Source organism: Macaca nemestrina, chromosome 9, assembly GCF_043159975.1.
Source record: "Macaca nemestrina isolate mMacNem1 chromosome 9, mMacNem.hap1, whole genome shotgun sequence".
NCBI classification, from domain to species: Eukaryota; Metazoa; Chordata; class Mammalia; order Primates; family Cercopithecidae; genus Macaca; species Macaca nemestrina.
In genome coordinates, this window is record NC_092133.1 from 107351295 (window position 1) to 107379132 (window position 27838).

The window sequence follows — 27838 nt, forward strand, 5'->3', positions numbered from 1 at the left end:
AAGGATTTATTCTCCCAAAGCTGTGTTTTATTGAACAATAAAATGACTACGCCTATTATGTTTCCTATTTTTGCAGTTGCTACCAGAAACTTCAGAATTAAAATACACAGTCAATAGCCAGCTTACTTCAGGTTCATGGAAACATTTTCTACTATTTTCTACAAGTTTTCTTATTTTTAAATTTTTTTTACTGTATTTTTCTGTGCCTTAAAAAAGTTCTTTGAATTACTTTTAAGAACAGATGAAGAAAAATAAATATAAATGACAAGAAGCCCATATCATTGACCTCATGGGTACTACACTTCCTAAAATAATCTCCTCTAATGAATGTCATGGGCCAATAAGTGTATGAGAAAAAAATTCTCTGATAATTAAAAAGAACATTATTGGTTTTCCTCTTCATCAATTTGGACTGCTGTACAAAAAATGCCATAGACCAGGTGGCTTATCCACCACAGAAATTTATTGATCGCAGTCCTGGAGGCTGGGAAGTCCAAGATCAGGGCACCAGCAGATTCCATGTCTGGTGAAGGCCTGTGTCCTCATAGACAGCTATCTTCTCACCGTAACCTCACATGGCAGAAGGGTGAATGAGCTCCTTTGGCTGCTTTATAAGAGCAGTAATCCCACTCATGAAGCCCTTATGGCCTAATCACCTCCCAAAGACCATATTCCTAATACCATCACCTTGGACATTAGGATTTTGACATATGCATTTTGGGGGAAACAAACCTTTAGACCGCAGCAACTGGGTATATTAATTTTATTAATCACAAATCTATTTTGACTTGAAAATTGCAAGCATTTTACTATTTGTAATTACTGACCTTTCATGAGCATACTGTGTTACTTTCCTAATACCTAGTTCTGCATTCTTCATAAGGAGTAAGCACAATTCTTGCAGATGTGTAAATATCTTCCCTCCATTTACATACAACTTAAACTGTCTTTTTTTTTTTAGACAGAGTCTTGCTCTGTCACCCAGGATGGAATGCAGTGGCGCAATCTCGGCTCACTCCAAGCTCGGCCTCCCTGGTTCACGCCATCCTCCTGCCTCAGCCTCCTGAGTAGCTGAGACTACAGGTGCCCGCCACCACGCTCGGCCAATTTTTTTTTTTTTTTGTAGAGATGGGGTTTCACCATGTTAACCAGGATGGTCTCGATCTCCTGACCTCATGATCCACCTGCCTCAGCCTCCCAAAGTGCTGGGATTACAGGTGTGAGCCACCGTACCTGGCCTCAGAACTTAAACTGTCTTCTAATGCAAGAGTAGAAATAATTTGCAAAAGAAGACATCTTGTCTTGGTTGTCAAGGAAACAGCAGTGAGAGCAGAGGTTGGCCCAGCACAGTGAAGGCAGAGAGAGGAGAAGCAGCAGAACAGCTGTGGCAGTACAGGCTGGTTCCACTCTAGCTGCTCAACGTTATTTTCAACTTCCCTTTGTAAGTGAGTTGGACTCTTTACTCCTTCCCATCTTCCTATAATCAGGATAAAAACATTCCTTCCCACCTTTCAAATCTCAGCCTGCAGACCTGTATAGGAGTGAATGAACAGAAATTAGTCGATTTTAAACCAGTGGCAAATATCTTCAGAGGCAGAATTTTTCTTTTTTAAGTGACTGTGGCCCTTGAGATAATAGTCCTATTGCTGACTTTCTTGACATGTGAGTGAGAGGTTGTCAGTTGTTTACAGAGACTGTTGACGACCATTAGCATAAACAATATAGAAATAAATTGATAAGTGAGGCATCGTTTAGTGATTGACTTAAAAGAATTCTTTTTTATTAATGTTTGTATGTTCTGACTTCAAAATAAGGATGGTTTTAGAATGTGATTTTAGAAAACGAATTTATTATTTTAAAGAAAAATTCTTTAAGTGAGGTTTAACAATGGCAGTCATTTATGGTTTTCTTTTTTTGAGGTGCACAAACACAAAGAATTGTGCAACAGCAAATGTTAGAAAGCTTCTTGCTTGTGATGACTGACTTGGGTCTCTCATAATTTACCAGATTCCAGGTTTTTGCCTCCACAAAACATGCCTTTCAATGCAAAGAATGAAAGTTTCTCCTTAACACGGGCAAAATATTATTTGGGCTTATTTGTATTTTTATAGCACATCTATATCTGTATAGCACATCTCTCTATACAAATTTATATTAATTCCTGATGACAAGTTTTTCAGTGACACATTGCTGAGGCACACTGGCTCTGCCCAGCAATTTGTAGGAGTATTAGACAATCTGGTGGCACAAACCAAGGATTGTTAGCCCAACTTTAGTGCCATTGAAAGTGTCTTTGCCTCTTAAGGCCTAGTCTCAGACGTTCCTCAAAATCACTTCCGCACCATATTATATTAGTCTGACCAAATCCTAAGAGGAGTACAGACTCAAGGAGTAAACAAAAAGACAAAAAGATATCCTTCCTTCCTTTCTTTCTTTCTTTCTTTCTTTCTTTCTTTCTTTCTTTTTCTTTTTTTTTTTTTTTTTTTTTTTTTTTTTCCTGAGATGGAGTCTGCTCTGCCCCCAGGCTGGACTGCAGTGGCAGGATCTCAGCTCACTGCAAACTCCGCCTCCCGGGTTCAAGCGATTCTCCTACCTCAGCCTCCCGAGTAGCTGGGGATTATAGGCCTGTGCCACCGTGACTGGATAATGTTTGTATTTTTAGTAGAGATGGCCAAGCTGGTCTCGAACTCCTCTGGTGATCCATTTACTGTGGCCTCCCAGAGTGCTGGGGTTACAGGCGTGGGTCACCGCGCCTGGCCGATGGAATTTCTTCATGAGAGAACCTGCAAACCATAGTGGGCGATGTTCTCACCCTTTGTACCTATATGTGACTTCTTTTCACCTGTAAAGTATTTTTACTGCCACCCTCAAAAGTCTAATGGCTCCCAGGCTTTTGGCTTGGTAAATGGGGTGGTGTTTACTGCTTTGCAGAACATATTGCATTGGAGAAGACTTTACGGCAGCCAAGTGAAAGTTTGCTCTGTTGCTCTGGATGTAGATTTTATCTTAGAGATTGCTTTGAACTGAAGATATGTATTTTTTGAATCATCATTTTATGTCACCGAGGGGGATTGCATAGAATGAGTAGATAAGATAATTTATGGTTGTTCCCTAAGGAGGAACAAGATTAAGGAAAGCCAGAAATACAGAGCAAAGAAGACCAGGAGGAGAAACCAGCAAGCTGGGAGAAATGTTTGAGAGGAGCAGTATCAAAAAGGTAAGGAGAGACTGGTCCAGAGGTAGCAAGTTATCTCAATTGATTACTCATGCTCAGTTATAGATGAAACTCCTTGTTATATTTTCCCCCCAGCTCCTTCTCACTAATGCACTTGACCAGTTTTAAAACAATACTTAAGGAAAGTGTCAGACATTCAATATGAAGAAGGAGAGAATACCATCAAATTCTTCGACTAGATCAAGAACCGTAAGAAATAAAACACATAAATACAACATCTTGGAATATCTGAAAAAACAAGCATCACTTTTCCTACAAAATTACATTACTATTACCAAGGTATAGCATAGTATATTAAAATATCTTAGGTCATAAATTGACATTAGTGGATAAATACTCCATAGCACATTATTGAAGAGTAGATTAGTGACCAAAACCTAAATATCCCTCATTGACTTCATCCAGTGAATTAAAAAATTGCAAAAGATAAATTCTCTGTTTCAAGGCAACCTTGGTACTAACAAAGGATGAGAGATAGAAAACACAATGCAAGATAATACTGACATTTCAGTCAAATAAATAAAATAAAGAAACTCAACTTGTTAACAATTCCCTTCTTGACTTAGGGATTACATCCCCAATGCATGTGCGTGCATGCACACAACACACACACACATACACACACACACACAAACATACCCCAGGCAAGGTGAAGATCACTGATGGGATGGGCAAAGGGCATAACCAAGGGAACAACCAGGTGATTAGATTAGTTATCCAAGAAATCATTGCAGTGTCAAAGAAGTAGTGAGTAGATTTCCATTTCCCCCCCCCCCTTTTTTTTTTTTTTTTTTTTTTGAGATGGAGTCTTGCCCTGTCGCCCAGCCTGGAGTGCAGTGGTGTGATTTTGGCTCACTGCAAGCTCCGCCTCCCGGGTTTACGCCATTTTCCTGCCTCAGCCTCCCGAGTAGCTGGGACTACAGGTGCCCGCCATCACGCCTGGCTAATTTTTTGTATTTTTAGTAGAGACTGGGTTTCACTGTGTTAGCCAGGATGGTCTGGATCTCCTGACCTCGTGATCTGCCTACCTTGGCCTCCCAAAGTGCTGGGATTATAGGCGTGAGCCACCGTGCCCGGCCTCCATTTCCTCTTTCTAATGGAGTTACATTGGGTGTGGTAAGGGTTATTAACTAGTCTTTTAGGTGTAACTTGTTAGACCATGAGAAACCACATCCAGGCCTGTCTCAAAAGCTGCTTATTACTCAATACCTTGGCTTAGAAAGAATGCAAGATTTGTTTTGAGTTATATTTCTTTGGTGAGAGAAAGATTGCATTTCGTATTGTACATAGGATGATTTCTGGTATTAGGAATACTTTCGGAAAGATCTATATATAGAAATAATAGTACAACCAGGCGCAGTGGCACATACCTGTAGTTCCAGCTGCTCAAGAAACTGAGACGGGAGGATGGCTTGAGCTCAGGAGTTCCAGACTGCAGTGAGCTGTGGGTAACAGAGCAAGACCTTGTCTCTAAACAAATAAAAATAAAATGCAGGCCAGGCGCGGTGGCTCATGCCTGTAATCCCAGCACTTTGGGAGGCCAAGGCGGGTGGATCACAAGGTCAGGAGATCGAGACCATCTTGGCTAACATGTTCTGAAACCCCGTCTCTACTAAAAATACAAAAAATTAGCTGGGTGTGGTGGCGGGTGCCTGTAGTCCCAGCTACTCGGGAGGCTGAGGCAGGAGAATGGTGTGAACCTGGGAAGTGGAGCTTGCAGTGAGTGGAGATCGTGCCACTGCACTCCAGCCTGGGCGACAGAGTGAGACTCCGTCTCAAAAAAATAAAATAAAATAAAATAAAATAAAATAAAATAAAATAAAATAAAATAATGCAAAGTAAAAGAAGGACACACAATTGAAAAAAGAAATAACAGTGCATGTCAACGTGTCTTTTTTGAAAAGAAAGACCTACCGTTACCTTTCCAATATCCTTAGTGACCATAGGGCTAGGCACATTATCTATGCTGGATCATTCAGAGAATCCTGTTACTCTATCACAACTGGTTCAAAAAAGATTCTGTAACCTAAGTACAGAGAAACTGATTTTCTTTTTTTTCTGGAATTCTATAATAGGATCAAGAGGAAGAAAAAGTGATTGGGAAGACGAAGTTAGATTAAGAGAGAGAAAGAGAGACAGAGAGAGAGAAAGACATCTCACATCTATGTGTCAAACTTTGTAACTAGAAGTGTGTCAGTCAGAGGCTGCCAACAGCTATATATATGCATATAAAAGTAAGCCCTAGAGAAAAAGTAGAGAGACTGGGGGAAAGGGCCATAGTCCTAGCTGGCAACATTGTTATAGTACCTGGATTTCACTGGGTCTGATGATTCTCCTGGAGAACTCCCAGTAGGGTAAACCAGTGAATTCTTAAGCTAGTTTGAATTAACTTTCTGATACTTGAATGTAGGAATTTTTAATACAATCATGTAAATCAAATAAGACACAAATAACAGGCACCAGAAAATACAACATAGTCCTACAGAAAATGTGGGAATTTATAAGTCAATATTAGGAAGTGTTGGGTAAATTATTTCTGCCCTAATACATGAGCAAAAACTTGCAATTATGCCCTCAGGGTCTTAGCTACATATGATGGAGGGAAATGAATATTCATTTAAAATTTAAAAATTACATATTAAGTAATTGAAGAGTAAAATCATCTGCTAACAGTAATTACTCTTTGTGATACCCTAAGTGTCATGAAGACAAAATAACAGAAAATGACAAAACTCACTCATTCAAAGGTTGACCTATAATATGTGTTCACGAGCTGGAGTCACATATACAACAAACACAGGGAAATGGTTAAAAAACATAGACTTATTTATTTAAAAATAAATCTTCTGGCCTGGCACGTTGGCTCACGCCTGTAATTCCAGCACTTCCAGAGGCCAAGGCAGGTGGATCACGAGGTCAAGAGATCGAGACCATCCTGGCTAACACAGTGAAACCCTGTCTCTACTAAAAATGCAAAAAATCAACCAGGTGTGGTGGCGGGTGCCTGCAGTCCCAGCTACTCTGGAGGCTGAGGCAGGAGAATGGTGTGAACCCTTGAGGTGGAGCTTGCAGTGAGCCGAGATTGCACCACTGCACTCCAGCCTGGGCAATACAGTAAGACTCCATCTCAAAAAATAATAATAAACAAATAAATAAATAAATAAATCTTCAGTTTCTGTTTAGCCAGAAGAGCTTAATCGAAAATTAAATATGATTATTAGAATCTATATTGTAACTCTTAAGAATTTTCTGGCCAGACACAGTGGCTCACGCCTGTAATCCCAGCACTTTGGGAGGCCGAGGCAGGTGGATCATGAGGTCAGGAGATTGAGACCACCCTGGCTAACACAGTGAAACCCTGTCTCTACTAAAAATACAAAAAAATTAGTTGGGCGTGGTGGTGGGCACCTGTAGTCCCAGCTACTCATGGGGCTGAGGCTGGAGAATGGCCTGAACCCGGGAGGCGGAGCTTGCAGTGAGCTTAGATCGTGCCACTACACTCCAGCCTGGGCGACAGAGCGAGACTGTCTCAAAAAAAAAAAAAAAAAAAAAAAAAGAAAGAAAGAATTTTCTAAGCCATGACCCAGAGAGAGTCAGCTATCTCTCCAGTGACACCACCAAGTAGGGGAGGTGTAAGGCATTCTGTCATGCTTTGAGGGACTCTGAGATTAAGGGAGGTGTGGTGAGCAGAATAGATCCATATGTGGGAATAATTTTTCCCATCTTCTTCACTGCCTTCCAGTCTACACACACATGCGCACACACACTGACCACCACTGCCACTGCCACCACCACACACGTTTCATTCTATGGTTTCTCCCCTAACATTTCCAAAGAAGACCACAATATCCAGTTCCAAAAATTAAATTAAAATGTTTTTTTCTGCCTGACTCCTTGTACCCCAAATGTCAATCCCTGTATTCCAAATCAAGCTTGTAATCCACAGGCTTAAAACTCTTGTGATCATCTGACATTTCATCTAACTAATCAAATTCTCATTATGCTATTACGCTTTAAGCACCAGGAAGCTGAAAGCCAGATTTGCAGCAGCTCATTAGACAGCGCTGTGTGCTTCTCTGTACACGGTTATGGGCTGAATTACACTCCCCCTCCCCAAATTATCATGTTGAAGGCCTAACTCCCAGTACCTCAGAATGTGACTGAATCTGGAAATAAGACCTTTAAAAAGGGAACTGAAATAAAACGAGGTCATATGGGCAGGCCCTCCTTTTGTTCAGTATGTCTGGTGTTGATATGGTTTGGCTGTGTCCTCATCCAAATCTCACATTTAACTGTAATAATCTCCAGGTGTCAAGGGCGGGGCCGGGTGGAGATAATTGAATCATGGGGGCAGTTTCCCCCATGCTCTTCTTGTGATAGTGAATAAGTCTCACAAGATCTGATAGTTTTATAATTAGATGTTCCTCTGCACAAGCCTTCTTGCCTGCCGCCGTGTAAGATGTGACTTTGCTCCTCCTTCACCATCTGCCATGATTGTGAGGCCTCCCCAGCCATGTGGAACTGTGAGTCCATTAAATCTCTTGCCTTTATGAATTACCCAGTTTCAAGTATGTCTTTATTAGCAGTGTGAGAACAGACGAATACAGGCATCCTTATTAAAAAAAGAGATTAGGACACAGATGTATACACAGGGAAAACCATGTGCAGACCCAGGGAGAAGGGAGCTATTCATAAGCCAAGGAGAGAGGCCTCTGAAGAAAAGAGCCCTGCTGACTCCTTGATCTTGGACTTCTTCCAGCCTTCATAATTATGAGAAAATAAGTTTCTCTCATTTAAGCACCCAGCCTGTGGTATTTCTTAGAACAGTCCCAGCGAGTCAGTATACTGAGGTCTTCCCACTGCTTCACAATTTATCAGCTCTACCTCCCGTTTCCAGAACTATTTATTTTATTCTCATTATTGTATATTTTCTCATAAGGTACATCACCTTTGTGTGTGTGTGTGTGTGTGTGTATGTGTGTGTGTGTACTGAATAGATTTTTAAAATACTGATAGTGCTGTCCGGGTGCAGTGGCTCACCCCTGTAATCCCAGCACTTTGGGAGGCTGAGGCAGGCGGATCACCTGAGGTCAGGAGTTTGAGACCAGCTTGACCAACATGGCAAAACCCCGTCTCCACTAAAAATACACACAAAAACAGTTAGTTGGGCGTGGTGGCGGGCGCCTGTAATCCCAGCCATTCAAGAGGCTGAGGCAGGAGAATTGCTTGAACTTGGGAGGTGGAGGTTGCAGTGAGGTGAGATGATGCCATTGCACTCCAGCCTGGGCAACAAGAGTGGCACTCCCTCTCAAAAAATAAATAAATAAATAAAATACTGATAGTATGGCTGTTCTCTCAGCTTCACTATGTTGAAATTTGTGATAGTTTACAAACATCCTTTTTTAGTCATTTTTAAAATCCACACTTTTTGTATTGGTCATAGCTTTGACTAACACATTCTCTGGCATCCTGGAGGTACCAAACGTCCCCTTACAGTTCAGTTTCTGTTTAACCAGAACCCTAATCCTAATGCTCCTTTTTTTTTTTTTTTTGAGACGGAGTCTCGCTCTGTCGCCCAGGCTGGAGTGCAGTGGCGCGATCTCGGCTCACTGCAAGCTCCGCCTCCCGGGTTCACGCCATTCTCCTGCCTCAGCCTCCCGAGTAGCTGGGACTACAGGCGCCCACAACCGCGCCCGGCTAATTTTTTGTATTTTTAGTAGAGACGGGGTTTCACCGTGGTCTCGATCTCCTGACCTTGTGATCCGCCCGCCTCGGCCTCCCAAACCTAATGCTCCTTTGTACAGCCCACAATGATAGTTAAGCTTGCATAGCCTTCAAAAAAAAAAAAAAAAAAGTGAATAATCAGTATTGCTAAGAAGTCATAAGTCTTAAGAAAATGATCCTTCCAAGTCTTTGGGGCAAACATTTTAAGATAAATGAATAAATAATCAACCATCAGGGATAACCTGAAAACAGTTAACCAAAGTAGTTTCTTTTTTTGTATGACAACTGGGAAATCTAAATCCCTCATGCAGATTAATTCTGCTGTCCACTTCAAGGAGATGATTCACATTCCGAGTTACCAAATTACTCACTTTCAGTGCTATCAGTGGTAACTGGACAGAGGTTGGGATGAAAACCAGAGAAACACAAACTTTCTCTGTGTCTCACCTGCAATCGTCGATTCATATATTTCCTAGATACCTAACAAAATATTCATTTTCTTATATTTGTGAAATACATTGAAATGAGGAGTTGGAGGAGGAAGGCAGGCAAGGAGTGAGAGAAAAGAAAGGAGAGAGATGAAGAAATGAAGGAAAGAAGAAAGGAGGTGAGAAGATATGAAGAAAAGAAGGAATAAAGGGAGGAAGGAGGATAGTAGGGAAGGGAGGACAGAATAAAGAAAGAAAAAAGAAAGCCAGGCGCGGTGGCTCACGCCTGAAATCCCACCACTTTGAGAGGCCAAGGCAGGTGGATCATGAGGTCAGGAGATCGAGACCATCCTGGCTAACACAGTGAAACCCTATCTCTACTAAAAATACAAAAAATTAGCTGGGCGTGGTGGTGGGCACCTGTAGTCCCAGCTACTCGGGAGGCTGAGATGGGAGAATGGCGTGAACCTGGAGGCAGAACTTGCAGTGAGCGAAGATTGCACCACTGCACTCCAGGCTGGGTGACAGAGCAAGACTCCATCTCAAAAAGAAAACAATAAAAAAAGAAGAATTAAGTAAAAATAGACAAAAACAAAAAAGAAAGAAAGGAAGGAGGAAGAAAATAAAATAATGAAGAAAATGATTAAAAATATAAATGTCATTAGGCCATAAAAATAATAGAATGCCTTCAGCCATTCAATCTTAATTAGTGTGTTCCATCTGCCCAAAATATGACAAAATATATTCAATATGAATTATCCTGGACTGGTTTATAATATGAAATCTTCAACAGGTGTTTCCATCTCCTTGCTGGTACTAAGCCTACCGCTCTGAAGTGTAACAAGTTACAATTCCCTGTGACTCTACAAGATGCAGCTGTGAGGATTCCTGAGAAATACCTACTTGGCCGGGCGCGGTGGCTCACGCCTGTAATCCCAGCACTTTGGGAGGCCGAGGCGGGCGGATCACAAGGTCAGGAGATCGAGACCACGGTGAAACCCCGTCTCTACTAAAAATACAAAAAATTAGCCGGGCGCGGTGGCGGGCGCCTGTAGTCCCAGCTACTCGGGAGGCTGAGGCAGAAGAATGGCGTGAACCCGGGAGGCGGAGCTTGCAGTGAGCCGAGATCGCGCCACTGCACTCCAGCCTGGGCTGGGCGACAGAGCGAGACTCCGTCTCAAAAAAAAAAAAAAAAAAAAAAAAAGAAATACCTACTTGTCCACGCGGGCAGGGTTTTATGCTAATTGGGAAGTTTTTTCAGTTTAAATATGTAAACCGCTTGTTACTCTTCAAAGTCATTAACTTGACACCTGCCAGAAAAAGAAACGAAATCGATATAAATCAGGGCACAGCCGTTGGAATTGAATCGAGCTTCCAACCCTCCTGCTGTCTGTGTAGAGGAAACACTGTGTAGACACGGGCTTGGCATGGACCTCCTCCCAGCCTCCCCGCATCTGATAACAGAATGGTAATACAAAGATGCTTCTGGCCGGGCATGGAGGCTCACACCTGTAATCCCAGCACTTTAGGAGGCAAGTGCTGGTGGATCACCTCAGGTTGGGAGTTCGAGACCAGCCTGGCCGACATGGTGAAACCCTGTCTCTACTAAAAATATAAAAATTAGCCAGATGTGATGGTGGGTGCCTGTAATCCCAGCTACTTGGGAGGCTGAAGAAAGAGAATCACTTGAACCCAGAGGCAGAGGTTGCAGTGAGCTGGGATCACACCACTGCCTGGGAGACAGAGCAACAGAGCAAGACTGTCTCCAAAAAAAAAAAAAAAAAAAAAAGATGCTTCTGCACATTGGCCTATTTCCTACAGAGATGGAAAAAGTTACTTATGGCTATTGACTATTTTCAAACAAAACCCCACTCTTATGCTTCTGATGTGGGTAAATCTCTGTAAGAGTGTTGGGAACGAAAAGTAAATAAACAAGTCCCACCCCTACCTTCAGGGATCTAACCCTGTAGAGAATTAGTGAGGTGAGAAAGAGATTCAAATGTATTGAGCATTTCCTATAAACCAAGCACTGTGTTAAGGGCTAGGGTCAGATATGATTTCTGAGTTCATAGAGACTGAATCTTCTAAAGAAAGCCATTGATTACATTTGCATGTAAATGTGACAAATGTATGAATGAGAAATACAGAATGTTACAAGCTTCTATATTTGGGGTCAGGAAACTGCAGCTCATGGGCTAAATCCTGCCCACTACCTGTTTGCATGGCCTACAAGCTCAAAGTGATTTTAAAAATTGTAAATGATTGCATTTTAAATGCTTATATAGGTACCTACATAGTACCTTTGATTTTGCCTGTCAGCCTACAAAGGCTATAATATGTTCTATCTGGCCCTTTATGAGAAGAGTTTATAGATCGAGCCTATAGAGATTTGACCCAGTTGGGGTAGTAAATATTATATATCAACTAAAAATTATGAAACACTATGAATACAAACATTTTAGTAATATATATTTTATTAATAATTTAATAGAAAAATGTGAACATAGATTACATAAAGTTACATGGCATACACAACAGCATAGAGGACCATAGGGTGTGTTGGGTTCTTGCTTCAGGTGACCTGGGGTTTGGATATTAGGTTTTTCCATGTGTATCTATTGCAGGGACAATTATCATGGGAAAACTTTTTTCCATAAAAAGCGTCTCTGTACAATGGGATAAATTTTGATTTGGAAAAAGGATTGAAATTATAGATGGAAAAAAATAATTTACTTATTTTCTTGTTAGAGAATCAGGGAAGTTAACAGTGTAGTTAAAGGTTGGAATTGGAGATGAGATTTTTTGTAGTCCCAGCTGAAACATGATGTAACAGCAGGAGTGATGGAGAGCAAGAAAGGGGGTTTGCAATGAAGATGATGTTTTGCTACGCTTTCTCAGTATGAATGGAATCAGATGATTGGTACCATAAATCACTGAAATGAAAAAGAACAAAAGCAACTATGGTGATATCACTGGGGACTTTCAGAGCATGCCTAAGCTTTTCAAGCCAGACCTGAGCAAGCAAAGATTGTTATTTCTGAAGTCCTGAACTGCTCGGTGATATCAATTTTAGTTTCTTGAGGTTTAAGAGATCCTTTTCAACATTTTCATTGCTCCAAAGATAAAATCTGACACAACCTGTATGGGTAGGAAGTAACCTGTGAGTCTACACCACTGCTAGAATGTAATCTAATGGTGGGCAACAGTTTTAGCCCCACTGTCTCTGCCTCTTCTATGCAAGTGCTAATAGCTCCATAAATATCCCTCAATAAATTATGGTTTTTTTGAACAAAATAAATAACTGGATGAATTAATGAAATATGTAGCTAAGTTCCACCTAGCAATTAGCAACTTATGGCCAAAATTGTCGTTCTAATCTTTACCCATGACTTCATCTTAACTTTTTTTCTGTCTTGTTTATTTGGAAATTTTAACTTCGTCGAGTATTTTCAAACTATTTTTGTCAGCCATTTATAATTCTTGTTTCACAAAAAAAGATATGAATTAACAAGCAGAGAGATTGTGGCATATCTTGAGCACTTAGCATTTAGAATGGAATGAGAGAAAGTCATATAGCAATACTTACCATGGAGTTTTTCTTCTCATGCACTTCACACAGGCATTACTACATCAGAAATAGTTATACATATTCTCATAGTAGGAATGTCCAAGTTCAACTTGGGAATCCATAAGCCAAGCTCATATAGCAACAGCATCCATCTCTGGTCTGAAATACCTCTTATTTCCTGTTTCAGATATTGTGATACCTCAGTAAGGCTAAGAAGGCAGCCCAAGTAGATAACACCCTGGCATGCTGGTGGAGTTTAAAATCATTATATTATGTAGATTGGGTTGCAGATAGATTGCAGATATCAACTGAAGTTTCTTTTTTTTCTTTTTTTTTTTTTTTTTTTGAGACGGAGTCTCCCTCTGTTGCCCAGGCTGGAGGGCAGTGGCGCGATCTCCGATCTCCGCTCACTGCAAGCTCCGCCTCCCGGATTTACACCATTTTCCTGCCTCAGCCTCCCGAGTAGCTGGGACCACAGGCACCCGCCACCATGTCCAGCTAATTGTTTGTATTTTTGATAGAGACGGGGTTTCACCGTGTTAGCCAGGATGGTCTCGATCTCCTGACCTTGTGATCCACCTGCCTCGGCCTCTCAAAGTTCTGGGATTACAGGCGTGAGCCACCGCGCCCGGCCTTAACTGAAGTTTCTATCAGTAAACAGGTCAAGACTTTGGGACTGACTAGCTCACTGGGATAGACATTGTCAAGTTTAAACAATGTTTGCTATAATGTAGGTAATAATAAAAATAATTTTTAAAAGCCTGCCAAATATTCTTACTTCACCTAAGATCTAAAAATAGGAAGCACAGCATTTACTGTTTCTGAAACCTTTTATTCTTCACTGAAAATAACCTCGTTTTCCTAGCTTAGCAGATATTTAGGTAATCCTTCTGAACATCATCTCTAAATAAAAGCTAAAACATGACACTACCTGTTTATTGAAAAGAAAAGTGCCAGGATTTTATATGCCTGATCCCAGCAGCAGGCTCATGGTATGAGAAAGTCTAGGGAAAGCAATGGTGGTAAGTACATGTCTGAGTTTGGAAACCTTCATTTTGGTACTGATACAATTGTAAGAGAACATTCCGCATTGTGTACTGGTTGATGAAACATAAGAATTTAAAGTGAGGCTGCTTTAGTTTGTGTTGTTTGTTCATTTGAATATTTTGCTTGTGAAAATAGTCTGGCACTCCCATTGAGTCTTTTTTTTTTTTTTTTTTTTTTTTTGGTGGTGATGAGGTTGGAACAGTAGAGGTTTCTGTTGAGTTTCTGGGCAGAAATCCCTTAAATGGAGAATATGTGCCATTGTCTGATAGAAATGGTACATAAATTGAGTCCTGGGGAGCTATTTCCCTATTACTTGTAGAATAAAGATGATTTCTGTGGCTAGTCATGCAGGGCCGTGATTGCAAATTTTGTTTTCTATAGTTTTTTGTTGTTGCTGTTTGGCTTTCTAGCTTTTATGATTTGAAAAAGATGCTGAGAGACTAAGCTGGAATACCCCAAGGCAGGAAGAAACCTTGTAGGCATTTTAAAAATGCCATGGAAATATTAATCTGCCATTGTTTTGCTTGGGGTTCTAGAGAACTTTGTTCTTTTCTACTGTATTTGCCCTTATTTCTGTAGAACATCTAATTTTTAAAAAAATTGATTCATTCAGAAGTTGGTAAGTAGAGGATTTCAGTGTATTGGACAAATAGCATTTATAGATAGAATTGTTCTTTCTCTCCCTTAATACTGAATCACAGAATTGCCACACACTGAAATTTTCAACTCTCAACAACAAATGATCAAAACATATGGATCACTCACTCAAGGGGGTCTTAGAGGAGGAAAAAAAAGGTGGAAGGAGTGAGGAGAGGCTAAATATGCCATGGCATCAAAAGACCAGACTTTGCTGCAAACTCTGATTTTACACTCGCTTTTCAATACCTTTCAAATGTTGGTATTTCTTGGCTGATGATCATTTGGTAAGATGACACAGATAAAATAACACTTCTCATTTTTCAGGCATGATTAAATTCAACAAAAGCAATATTCAAAACAGAGAAGATTAATACACAATGAATAATTACACACACTGAATTCTGTCTCCTAGCATAAATAACTTAATGAAACCTTATGGGATGGTGCATCTCTGCTGAACATTTGTGCCAATTACAGCCCATGTGCCCTGATGAACTTCTAGCACTATGTAGGCTGCTGAATATTATTCAGTTGTTTCCTTCATTACAATTTTTCCTTACTTATATTTTCATTTGAAATATTTTCTCATATTAATGAGATAAAGCGGCATTTAGTTTTATTAAATGAAAATTATTTTAATTATTCCTCTAGAATAATACACACACTTATGCAGAGAAACCTCAGTGGGAAGTTGTAATTTAAATTGTTTGCCATTAGAATGAAACAAAGGTTGTTTCAACATGACTCAACCACGAATTTTATTAGTTCATTATCAACATACACTCAATTTACTGGAATTAACTTACTGTTTGTCCAAATTAAAGGTTTTATTTTGTCCATAACTGAAAAGTCATTGGCTTTATTTTTTAGAGGGCATTTCAATTAATAGAATAAAAATGTGTTCAAAGGTGACAAACTGCAAGTACTACCTTTTGCAGTTGAAATTAACTCTGCTTCCCTCTTAACTTTTATCTTCTGTATTTATTAAAATTGTAAAACGAAGATTGTTTTACCTGTTTTAAATATGTTTTTTAGGCAATTGTTTTTTTTGTTTTTTTTTTTTTTGGTTTGAAGGGATTTAAGTGAGTCCCTAAAACTAGATTTGCAAAATAAAATATATTTAAATAAAAACAGCATGATGATGATCAAGACCCATTGGAGATGGGTCTAAAATAGAGAATTCAAAGAATTTATTATCAGAATGAAAACTGCGGCCTATACAAAGAGATAGAACTTTGGAGATAGAAAATCTTCATACACATTTTCTTTTTTTCTTTTTTGAGATGGAGTCTCGCTCTGTCGCCCACGCTGGAGTGCGGTGGTTCAATCTCGGCTCACTGCAAGCTCCACCTCCTGGGTTCACACCATTCTCCTGCCTCAGCCTCCAGAGCAGCTGGGACTACAGGCGCCCGCCACCATTCCCAGCTAATTTTTTTGTATTTTTAGTAGAGACGGGGTTTCACTGTGTTAGCCAGGATGGTCTGGATCTCCTGACCTCGTGATCCACCCACTTCGGCCTCCCAAAGTGCTGGGATTACAGGCGTGAGCCACCATGCCCGGCCTTCATACACATATTGATTACACTTACATTATTGCACAAATACTGGTGTCAAAAAGTTATTCAAACTCATTTATTTAGTACAGAGGTTCTCACCCAATGGGTATTTATCAAATCATTTTTAAAGCTTTGTTTGCTTGTCTATTTTTAACACTTATGCTGGGACAAATTTGAATATTTTAATTCAAGAGATTGTAAAAAGTCTCATAAATCTGGAGAATTACAGCCTCCACAGATAATTCAGATTTATTTAGAGTTGAGATTGAAGAAATTTGTATTTATATTAAAAGTGATGAAAGCAAATACACACCTAAACTCTCCTCTCCAAGTTGTATATTCAAGTTAAATGTTATAGAACATAGTTCTTAATCGTGACTCTGGAGGCAAACACATTAGCAATAACAACGTGAATACCTCTTACAATTTTGCAAATAAATTTTGGGGAAAATAGTCTTTAAAATCATTTTCTAAAATGAAGTTCAGCATGCAAACTGTTTGAGCCTGTGTTGGTCATATATTTTTTCTTTAAAAAAAAAGTCTTAAATATTTTCCAACTTAAGAAGTCACATCATTGAAGTTCCAAATATGTGGAATTAGTAAAATTTACTCAGTAATGAATGAAACATCTATTTTGTTCTGGCCAATATTAATATTAACTAAATCTAAATAATTAGATAATAATCAGTTAAAATAATTGCTGTCAAACTCAATGTCTATTAACTCTTTTTTCTTTCTGATATGTGAAAAACGTATTCTAAGCAAGTAGTGGATTCAGATTTTTCTCATATTTTTAAGTTAAGAAGGTTAAAAAATTAAACAATAATATAAACTATAATAAACATGCAAATAAAAAATAAATATATGACAGGGCAGAATCAGAAGTAAAAGTTCTCTAAAATTATTTCGTTTTCTGACAATGTGGCAGACTATATAGCCTCAACCACCATCCTACAGGAATAAAATAAATTAAAACACTTTCAGTTGCCCTACGGTGGTAGCCAGTTGCTTTAACTAGAAGAGGCCTCAAACACATTAGAAATGGTACCTTATATTTGTGATCCCTTTATAAACCAAGCTGATCAAAAGTTTATAAATGCTGTGAAAGAGGTTCCCCCAAAATTCCAACCCACTGACAAATGAGATGATAAGAAAGTTTGCCAGTGTAGACCTGGGCTCTCGTTGAGAAGGAACAAAAAATCTCCTGCATCAGTCAACAAAACAAATGTAACATTACCGTGACAGCCTGAACCAGGTTTCAAAAGCTTTCAGAGACAATTCACAGAGCAGGAGTCCCTATTCTCATCGGTTGTATTGGATTCTAAAATGCTCACATAATAGATTTATCAGAATAATAGTATAAACATGTTTACAATGAAAAGACATAATGGAAGAGCTTGATAATATTAGAAACTGCAGAAGACCAAGGAAAACAAAGGCAGCCAGAAAGAAAACCAAATTATCAGCTGTCTACAATGATGCTGGTAGTAGACATCTCAACAACTACAATAGAAGTCGGAAGAAAGGGGGAAATATCATTGATGAACTAAACGAATTACTATCAACTTTGAATTTTAAACTCCATTAAATATTATTTGAGAATGAGGAAATATAGAGATATTTTTAGAACCAAAGAGTGATTAAATTTCAACAAGTCTCTAATTAAGGGACCTAATAGAGAAAGATATTTTAGAAAAAGGAATCTTTGGCCAGATAGAAGGGTTGAGACTTAAAAGAGGAATGTGAGCAAAGAAATTCAGAAGTTTATGGGAAAATCAAAGGAAATATAAAAACTAATCACAATTATGATAAATGTTGGAGATAGGGGATAAAAATATTGTGGGCTTAAAATCCTGGAAAACAGTAAATTACATTGTTTTGTGGGCCGTTAGAGATAAAGTTTTAACATAATGAGGAGGATAGACATACTGATTCGTTTTAGATAAAAGTCCATATTACAAACTTACAGTAAATGTACTTTTTGTTAGAGTATGAAAGTTTGAAAGAGACTATCAATTCCGCCCCAACATTAAGAACAAGCATAATAAACTACAAAATTATTTCTTGCTGTGTCATAGAGCTAAGTATGCAGAGAAACCTAAATTAACTAAATGCTGGTAACTGGCAAGGCATGTCAAACAGAGAGAGGTCACAAAGCTGCTTCCATCCCTGGCAGACTAACAGAGGAGGATGACTCTACCGTGGACATGAGTGTATAGAAATGAGCGGGCCAGGCGTGGTGGGTCACGCCTGTAATCCCAGTGCTTTGGGAGGCTGAGGGGGTGGATTGCCTGAGCTCAGGAGTTTGAGACCAGCCTGGGCAACACAGTAAAACCGCATCTCTACTAAAATACAAAAAATTAGCTAGGCGTGGTAGTGTGCGTCTGTAGTACCAGCTACTCAGGAAGCTGAGACAGGAGAATTGCTTGAACCTGGGAGGTGGAGGTTGTAGTGAGCAGAGATCATGCCACTGCACTCCAGCCTGGGCGACAGAGCAAGACTCCATCTCGAAAAAAAAAAAAAAAAAAGAAAGAAGAAAGAAAGAAATGAGCCCATCTTTGGAAACACATCATAGCTGTGTGTTGGCTTTTTATGACTCATGAACATCCTGAAGAGCTCCCCCTGCAGACCGAGTTAACAGTCCCCTGGTGAAACTTCCTTGTGAGCCTTCACTGAGTACAAGGATGCTGCCTGATACATATCACCGGCAAGGCAGGGAACCTGAGAGTGATCCCGCGACATGTGGGGTCTTCCTCAGTTGTAAGGCAGTGACCCACAGAAGGGTGGGAGTAGAGCACAGCTGAAAGGAATCCCTCCAAAGGTACTCTGGGCCTTGACATACGCACTGTGGAGGTCCTCTGGGAGCTGGGGGCAAGATAGCAGATTTTAGAGAGGTCTGCAGGGAATGGAAACCTAGGTCAGGACTGAAGAGTAAACTGAAGTCACAGAGGCCCCAAAACACTAAATCAGTGATAAAGCATAGACTTCCCATGGCTTGGAATGGCAATGAATGGGCTGGAAAGCATAAAGTAATCACTGGAAACTTGTGGGTGCTCACACCACATTCCCTATTCTAGATATACCTAAAAACACTATACGTGATCAGTGAATAAAGTATAAATAAAACTGAAACAGATCCTAGGCCCAGCTCAAAGATAAGTTGGATTGCTTCAACTCACTGACATCATCAGCTAGTTGATCAAAAAAGACACTAGCCCTTTACTGACTGTAAATACTATTACTTCAGTCCTCATTGTTCCTTTACAAACAATGCTCAGCATAAAATAAAGGGAGATACTCATAAAACAAAAAAATGTACCTCCTGTTGAAGAAGAAAAATCATCAATAGAAGCAGACCCATAGATTGCTCAGATGTTGGAATTATGACAGGAATTTTTAAAAAATGAAAAATGTGTTAACGAATAAAGCAGAAAGGACTGATACATTAACAAACTATTTCAGCAGAGAAACAGATGAAAGAGACAATTCTTAAAAAAATGTAACTTATCAAAACAGATTCAAATGTAATAAAAAACTAAATAGAAGACAAACTGTATATATTGAAAGATTTATATTGAACATGCTTTATTGAACCGTCGACATTCCTGGAAACTCATTTCTGTGAGGAGGTTTCTTAGCTTCTGTACTTTTATTGCACTGAACTGAGAATGACTGATTTAGAATATAGACAAAGAGAAATGTCTGCATTGTAGGCCAAAAAAAACTATCAGGAGCCATGCTGTCTAAATGAAGGAGGATTCATAATTTGTTATCAGAGCACATTTCTGGGATTGCTGTTGTCATCTGTCTACATTTTCTGGCCTCTAATTAAGCTCACTTTGGGCTATGACCATAAGTCATAAATGGGATGAATGTAGAAGATCATCATGGAATAAGAAAAGGGATGGTTATGGAGATTCAGAAAACAACTGAAGCATATGAAGACAGAGTAAGAAATCACCATTTTCCTTGCTCTAGAAGTGAAAGTCAGGAAAACTATATGAACATCCTAGCTCTGTTTTATAGAAGTTGCACTTGAATACTCCACTGAATGTTTATGCATCTCAGCATTCCTATGAAAAATAAACTGAGTTTATAAGGTTAGAATAAAACAAGGTTCGTTTGGTTTTAAATTCTATGACCACAGGGATTTAAATAAGAACAATGAAGATCCCAAAAACAAATCTCAAGATAGTATAAAGAAAGACAACTTTTTCAAAACTCTTGAGATAGTCACTTGAAAAATTAACAGGGATGATGGCAAGTTGAAATTATCATGATATTGATAAAATTTACAATTGCAAAATTTTTCCATGGCAAACCATATATCTATTAGCTTGAGTTGCTTCTCTATGGAGGGAATAATATAAAACGGAAAATAAATGTGTGTATTTTCCTGGGAAGTCTATGTAAACTAGTTGTAAATGTGTGTATTTTCCTGGGAAGTCTATATAAACTAGCTGAGACTCAGCTTTATAATAAAGGAATAATAATGGTAATTTCATGATACTTTTGAGATAAGTGATTTTTTATTATTTTTTTTTATTATTTGTGTGTGCGTGTGTGTGACGGAGTCTCGCTCAGTTGCCCAGGCTGGAGTGCAGTGGAGCCATCTCGGCTCACTGCAAGCTCCGCCTCCCGGGTTCACTCCATTCTCCTGCCTCAGCCTCCTGAGTAGCTGGGACTACAGGCGCCTGCCACCATGCCTGGCTAATTGTTTTGTATTTTTTAGTAGAGATGGGGTTTCACTGTGTTAGCCAGGATGGTCTCGATCTCCTGATTTCATGGTCCGCCCGTCTCGGCCTCCCAAAGTGCTGGCATTACAGGTGTGAGCTGCTGAGCCCGGCTGAGGTAAGTGATCTTCTTAATGCTAGATTCTTTTTTTTTTTTTTTTTTTTTTTTTTGAAATGAAGTCTGGCTCTTCTTGCATGGACTGGAGTACAGTGGCACAATCTCAGCTCACTGCAACCTCTGCCTCCTGTGTTCAAGCAATTCTCCTGCCTCAGCCTCCCAAGTAGTTGGGATTACAGGTGCCCGCCATCATGCCTAGCTAATTTTTGTATTTTTAGTAGAGATGCGGTTTCCCCATGTTGTCCAGGCTGGTCTTGAACTCCTGACCTCAGGTGATCTGCCCACCTCCGCCTCCCAAAGTTTTGGGATTACAGGCGTGAGCCACCGCACCCGGCAGCTTAATGCTAGATTCTTTAGTAAAATGCTCGTCATAGTAGAGGCTCAGGAATAAACATTATAATATCCAGAAAACAATCCATTAAATGTAGACTATAATGGAAAACATAGCATGATAGTAGTAAATACACTGTTAATGTTTTTAAAATCCACACAGAGATCATTCATTTATTTCACTGTGAAAGAAAAAAAGGTGGCCGGGCTCGGTGGCTCATGCCTGTAATCCCAGCACTTTGGGAGGCCGCAGCGGGCAGATCACAAGGTCAGGAGAGCAAGACCATCCTGGCTAACACGGTGAAACCCTGTCTCTACTAAAAATACAAAATATTAGCTAGGCGTGGTGGCAGGTGCCTGTAGTCCCAGTTACTCAGGAGGCTGAGGCAGGAGAATGGCGTGAACACATGAGGCGGAGCTTGCAGTGAGCCAAGATTGCACCACTGCACTCCAGCCTTGGCGACAGAGCAAGACTCCATCTCAAACAAGAAAAAAAAAAAGGTTTAGAAGATTGTTAAAGGATATAATTCAGTTGTTGAAATTCAGGATAGAGGGAAGTAAACTGGGCGTCAGTAACTAAGTATTTGATCTTACACTCAGATTTTAGTGAATCTAAAGTTTTTGCTTTATTTTTTCCATTTAATTTTTCTTATCTACCATGTATCAGCCTGAGATATATATATAATATATATATGGAATTATATTTATAGTAAAATAATCTAAAGTCTTTTTTTTTTTTTTTTTTTTTGAGATGAAGTCTCACTCTGTTGCCCAGGCTAGAGTGTAGTGGCGCGATCTCTGCCCACTGCAACCTCTGCTGCCCGGGTTCAAGCGATTCTCCTGCCTCAGCCTCCCAAGTAGCTGAGATTACAGGTGCCTGCTACCATGCCCAGATAATTTTTGTATTTTTAGTATAGACGAAATTTCACCATCTTGACCAGGCTGTTCTTGCACTCCTGACCTTGTGATCCACTCGCCTTGGCCTCCCAAAGTGCTGAGATTACAGATGTGAGCCACCGCGCCCGGCCTAAAGTCTTAAAATCTAGTTGTTTTATAAGATGATAAGACGTATTCACTGACTGAACTTGAAACCCTTGCTCCCACAACTATTTTTTCAATCTCATATCCATTCCAATCTATGGAAAGAATTTCTTATATTCTTTTCATTTTTTTTCCTTCTCCTTGCAAATCCGCCTGAGAATGCCTCATTTTCTGCTGTGCCATACAGTTCCCTAACATGTGTTTGCTTCTTTCTCCCATAGCAAGAATTCATCTCAAGAAGTAACGAAATGAATGGCTTTCATTCATTTACTTTGTGTGAGTGGGGGTATTCACCAATAGCTAAACTACCTAGGTTAAAAGACTAGATGTGACATTTTTTGGCACAGTCTTTCCATTGAATAAACAAAATAATCAGAGCTTATGCTCTGGACCTGGAAAACACATAGCAATAAACAAAAACCAAAATACTATGAAGCATTTCTAGCCCAACCCTGCCCCTGCGGTCACATTGGTTGCATGCTCTTACCCTTACAATATGAATATTTAAGCTGTGCGGGTCCAGCGTAGTAGACACAGAACGTAATTATCAAAATGTGTCTGTGTGGGAGACGAAGAGTCCCTAGTGTTAGCCCCAAATAATCAGCCTCCTGGGGAGAAGGTTACATGGGAAAACCTGTTTACACAACAGGATGCATTCAGTTCGTGAGTATCTCACATTGCCGCATCAGTGGAATAAATCCTTGTTCCAAGGTAACTTCTCATTACGAAATATCAGAAACATAGTTATCTCGTGTTTTCTTATTTTCCTCATTACTCTTTCAAAAAGAATGGAGAAATCACCACCACCACCACCGTACATACACTAGCACACAAGCCATAACTAATGGTTACATTTATAAAATGTAGTCTTTTTGTTTGCTTTGCTAAGAAGACAATGGAATTTGAACCAAAAGTCTGGCAGTTTCAAAACCATGCTGTCCGATAGCCTTCCCTAAGTACCCTGTCCCAGTATGATAACATTCCCAGCACAGTGAATCAGCTGTTCTCAAAGCCATTGTCTCCACCAAATACAACTATTCATTAGAGAATTTCAAGTTAGAAGGCTGAAAAAAAATAAACTATGCAGCCATTAGACAGGGAGGAATCTTAAATGCGTATTACTAAGTGAATTTAAAAAGCAGTATGACAAGGTTACATAGTGTGTGATTTCCTGTGTGTAATATTCTGGAAAAAGCCAAACTTTGGAGGCAAACTTTGGTGGTTGCCAGGGGTGTATGGGGAGGGAGGGATGAATGGTGGAACACAGTGAGTTTTTAGGCAGTGGAGTGATTCTGTATGATACTATCATGGTTGATACATGCCATTGTACCTATGTCAAAACCCATAGAACGTACATCAAGAGTGAACCCTGTTGTAAACTATGGACCTTGGTGGATAATGATGTCTCAGTGTTGACTTATTGATTGCATCAAATGTACCCCAGTGATGTGGGATATTAATAATGTAAGTGGGCCGGGCACGGTGGCTCACGCCTGTAATCCCAGCACTTTGGGAGGCCAAGGTGGGCAGATCACCTGAGGTCAGGAATTCGAGAACAGCCTGACCAACATGGTGAAACCCTGTCTCTACTAAAAATACAAAATTAGCTGGGCATGTTGGCTCATGCCTATAATCCCAGCTACTCGGGAGACTGAGGCAGCAGAATAACTCGAACCCGGGAGGGAGAGGTTGCGGTGAGCTGAGATCGCACTATTGTACTCCAGTCTGGGCAACAAGAGCAAAACTCCATCTCAAAAATAATAATCATAAAATAATTAATAATAATAATAATGGGAGAGGCTATATGTCTGTGGGGCTAGGGGGTTTTGGGAACTCTCTGCAATTTCTGCTCAATTTAGCTGTAGACCTAAAACTGCTCTTAAAAAAAAATAATTCAGATTCAGGCTCTTCTTCAGATTCAGAAGGTCTGGAATTGTAACCTTTCTTTCTGGAAAATTCCACAGCATTAGACAACTCTCCATTTAGTCCTCGATATCTGCTTTAAAAAGCAAAGTCATATTTATGTCTTCCAATGTCTATTGCAAAGAAAAGTAAACACAAAGAAAAACTTCGTTTTAGTGCATACTTTGCCACTAATTTATTGAGTGATAAAAGTAAATTATCTCACTCTTAGCTTATTTGAATAATAGGTATAAATAATGTCTCCCCTCCTCTCTCAACAGGTTTTCTTTTTTAGATTTAGAAATTATATGGCATATGTCAAAATCATGTATACAGCATACATCTTTAAAATCAATAACAATATTTAGTTCCAGCGGCATGATAGATGTCTCAGTAAGGTAATCAAACTCTTGCTGAGGCGATGCTCTGTGCAACTGTAGCTCTAGCTTCCCCATCAGATGAATAGGTGAAATGCAGGGGATCACAGAAAGCAGGTAGCAGGCTTCCCACTCAGGTGCTACTAAGCTGCAGTAGGAAATCCAATGAAACACAGATGGGCATCCTGACACACAGTCTATGTGACGGAACGCAACTTGGTCTTGATCAAAAATTGTATAAAAAGATTTTCTAATAAACCAATTTGTGAGGAAAAATGTAACCAGGATATATTTACTCTTAAAAATAATTCTGTCTTTTCCATGTTCCTGTATTTGTCATGGAATTTTGCTACACTAGAACTCTGTGGTCCCATATGTGATAATCCCATTCTAATTTCCAGCATAGAGTATACGAAGACTCTCAGGTGTCAAAGGCTAAATGGTCTCAGCTTTAACTCAGTGCCTCATCTTCATTTTACCTCAAGACTAATGAAAGACAGTGAGAGAGAATGACAGAAGATTCCATCACAATTTGTGGCTTTGACTTTCAACTTACAGGACTGAAAATTACTGGCAATCTCTGCTAAACTCAAAAAGTATGTAATCAACCTTTGATTAGTTAACAATAGAGGGTGCCAAGAAACTATATATCTCTGTGCGTAGTTATTATGAAACTGATCCCTTATCAGAAGGCTCGTTGGGTCAGACATCTGTTTGCTTTCATATTTAGTCATTCCACAAACGTGAACTGCATTGATATGAGAAATAAAATACCAAATTGACATTTTTGTTTGGTTTTGTTTTCATTGGAAATTTCAGAGAGTAAATTTTTAGGTAAACTCTTTGTAAATTTTGGGGTACAGTTGGTGAAGGCCTTGGGAAGATTTCATGGTGAAAACAAATTATAACAAAGGTTAATACGAGCTTTTGATAGTGCTCCATTGAGCTCAGAAAAATAAAGCAACATAGATCTCAATCAATGCCTCAATAAGCACTAATTGATCATGGCAGTTTAATGACTAAAATATTAATTTTCTTTTCTTTTTGGAGAAATATTATAAATGAAAGTAGGAATGTCATAATACAGTCTGTACCCATTTAAAAATAATCTGCACAGCAGGATGTCTCCTGTTCCCCCTTTTTGACACTAACTTGGATGGCACCTTTGACTGATATATTAAGGGAAAATGAAAAAATTAAAAGTATCCAAGTGAGGTGAAAATGAGTTCAGGAAATGAATATTACATATGTAAGCACCCTATTGTTATCAGATTAAGAAGTTCCCGAACTCAGTCAAAATATCATAACACTCAAAATTAAGAGTGTGCTTAGTGAAAGTAAACCAAATATAAAGTTTTTGATGCAAGAAATCAAAAGAAAGACCCAAATTTCAAATGGGCACCTAAAGGCATAAAGCACTTTAGAATAACTAAACTGTAAAAAAAAATACTTTACATTTATTTAGACCAGACAGCTAGACCCATAAATGACTTAGTATGGTCAGCAGGTTTTAAGGTAATAATATCACCAGCCGGTATCTGTGTAATCATAAAATACATGCAGTTTGATGTCATATGTATGAATATAGCTAATTACCATCTTCATCCGGAGTCACTATCCACATGGAAAATTTCATTTTTTTAAAGGCAGAATTAGGCCAAACTTAACAGATAATGGTTAAGTGTTTACTTGACTTTAGTTTATGGGCTTGGGTGGTATTTCCCAGGGGCATCTAAGGTGGCCATATTTAATTCTTACTAAAAACAAGCAGGCCAGGTTGGAGGCTCACGCCTGTAATCCCAGCACTTTGGGAGGCCGAGGCAGGTGGATCATGAGATCAGGAGTTCAAGACCAGCCTGGCCAATATGGTGAAACCCTGTCTCTACTAAAAATACAAAAATTAGCCAGGCACGGTGGCAGGTGCCTGTAATTTCAGCTACTCTGGAGTCTGAGGCAAGAGAATTGTTTGAACCTGGGTGGCAGAGGTTGCAGTGAGCCGAGATCACGCCACTGCACTCCAGCCAGGGTGACAGAGTGAGACTCTGTCTCAAAAAAAAAAAAAAAAAAAAAAAAAAAACAAGCAAAATGTAGCAATACATTATCAAGATATACGAATATGTAAATAATGATTTTAGACCCATCAGACACAGTTTTCTTACCATTACTCAACTGTGTAGCAAAATAGCACTGATATAATTATAGCACTACCCCACTTAAAAATATAATGGCATACCTAGAACAACAATAGTCAAACGTTTTGATCTCAGGAATCTTTTATACTCCTAAGAATTACTGAGAACTTCAAAGAACTTTTGTTAATGTGGGTTATATTTTTCTTCATTTACTCTATGAGAAAGCAAAACATACATTTTTTAAACAAAAACATACAAATACACACTTCATTTCTCATAAAAATAATGATGTTATTGCATGTAATGTAGCCTCTTAAAAACTGCATTGTGCACTCATGAGAGAATGAGAGTAGAGCATTAAAATTATGACTTAGCATTATTATAAAATTAGTTTTGGCCACATGCATGTCCAGAAAAGATCCCAAGAAGCCCCAGGGATTCACCAACAACACTTGGAGAACCATTGGCTTAGAAGACACCAATTTTTACTGTTACACAATTGAAAGCCTATTAAATCCTTCATATTCAGCCCTGTTTCTAGCCATTACCTTTTTGTATCTCCTAAACTTTGTGTTCTTTAGCAATATCCATTTATCGATCCTTCAACACAAATGCTTAATGCTTTTCTATGCGCCTGGCACTGCTCTAGGCAAGAAGTAAATGTATAATCCTTGCCTTCAGGATCTGGGAGTATACTCAGCAAAAGAGAAACATAATTTAATAATTGTATATTTTTATAGGTTCTATAGTAGAGATGTGTACACAGCGCTGGAGAAGTGGAGAAGTCTTGCCAGATACTGGCATATTTTGACTCACTTGTGCTTGTTCTTCCATCTGTCTTTCTCTTCCTGCGCTCCCAAATTGCAAACTCTTATAATCCTTCAAGTCCAAGGTCAGATACCAATTTCCATTTAAGCTTTATCCTGTTCATGCAATCACTTTTAACTCTATGGTTTTTCATGTATGGCACAACATTTTATGACGGTGTTACATTGCGTTTTCCAGCTTT

The 27838-nt window shown here is 39.2% G+C and overlaps 1 long non-coding RNA gene across 1 annotated transcript; it reads left to right on the forward strand.

Annotated features, from left to right (window-relative positions):
- Positions 1–1011: 1011 nt before the first annotated feature.
- LOC105495951 (uncharacterized) lies at positions 1012–27838 on the forward strand. The gene is made up of 4 exons (XR_011607498.1): positions 1012–1441; positions 3117–3217; positions 25099–25293; positions 27570–27838. It is a non-coding gene; the product is annotated as an uncharacterized lncRNA (long non-coding RNA).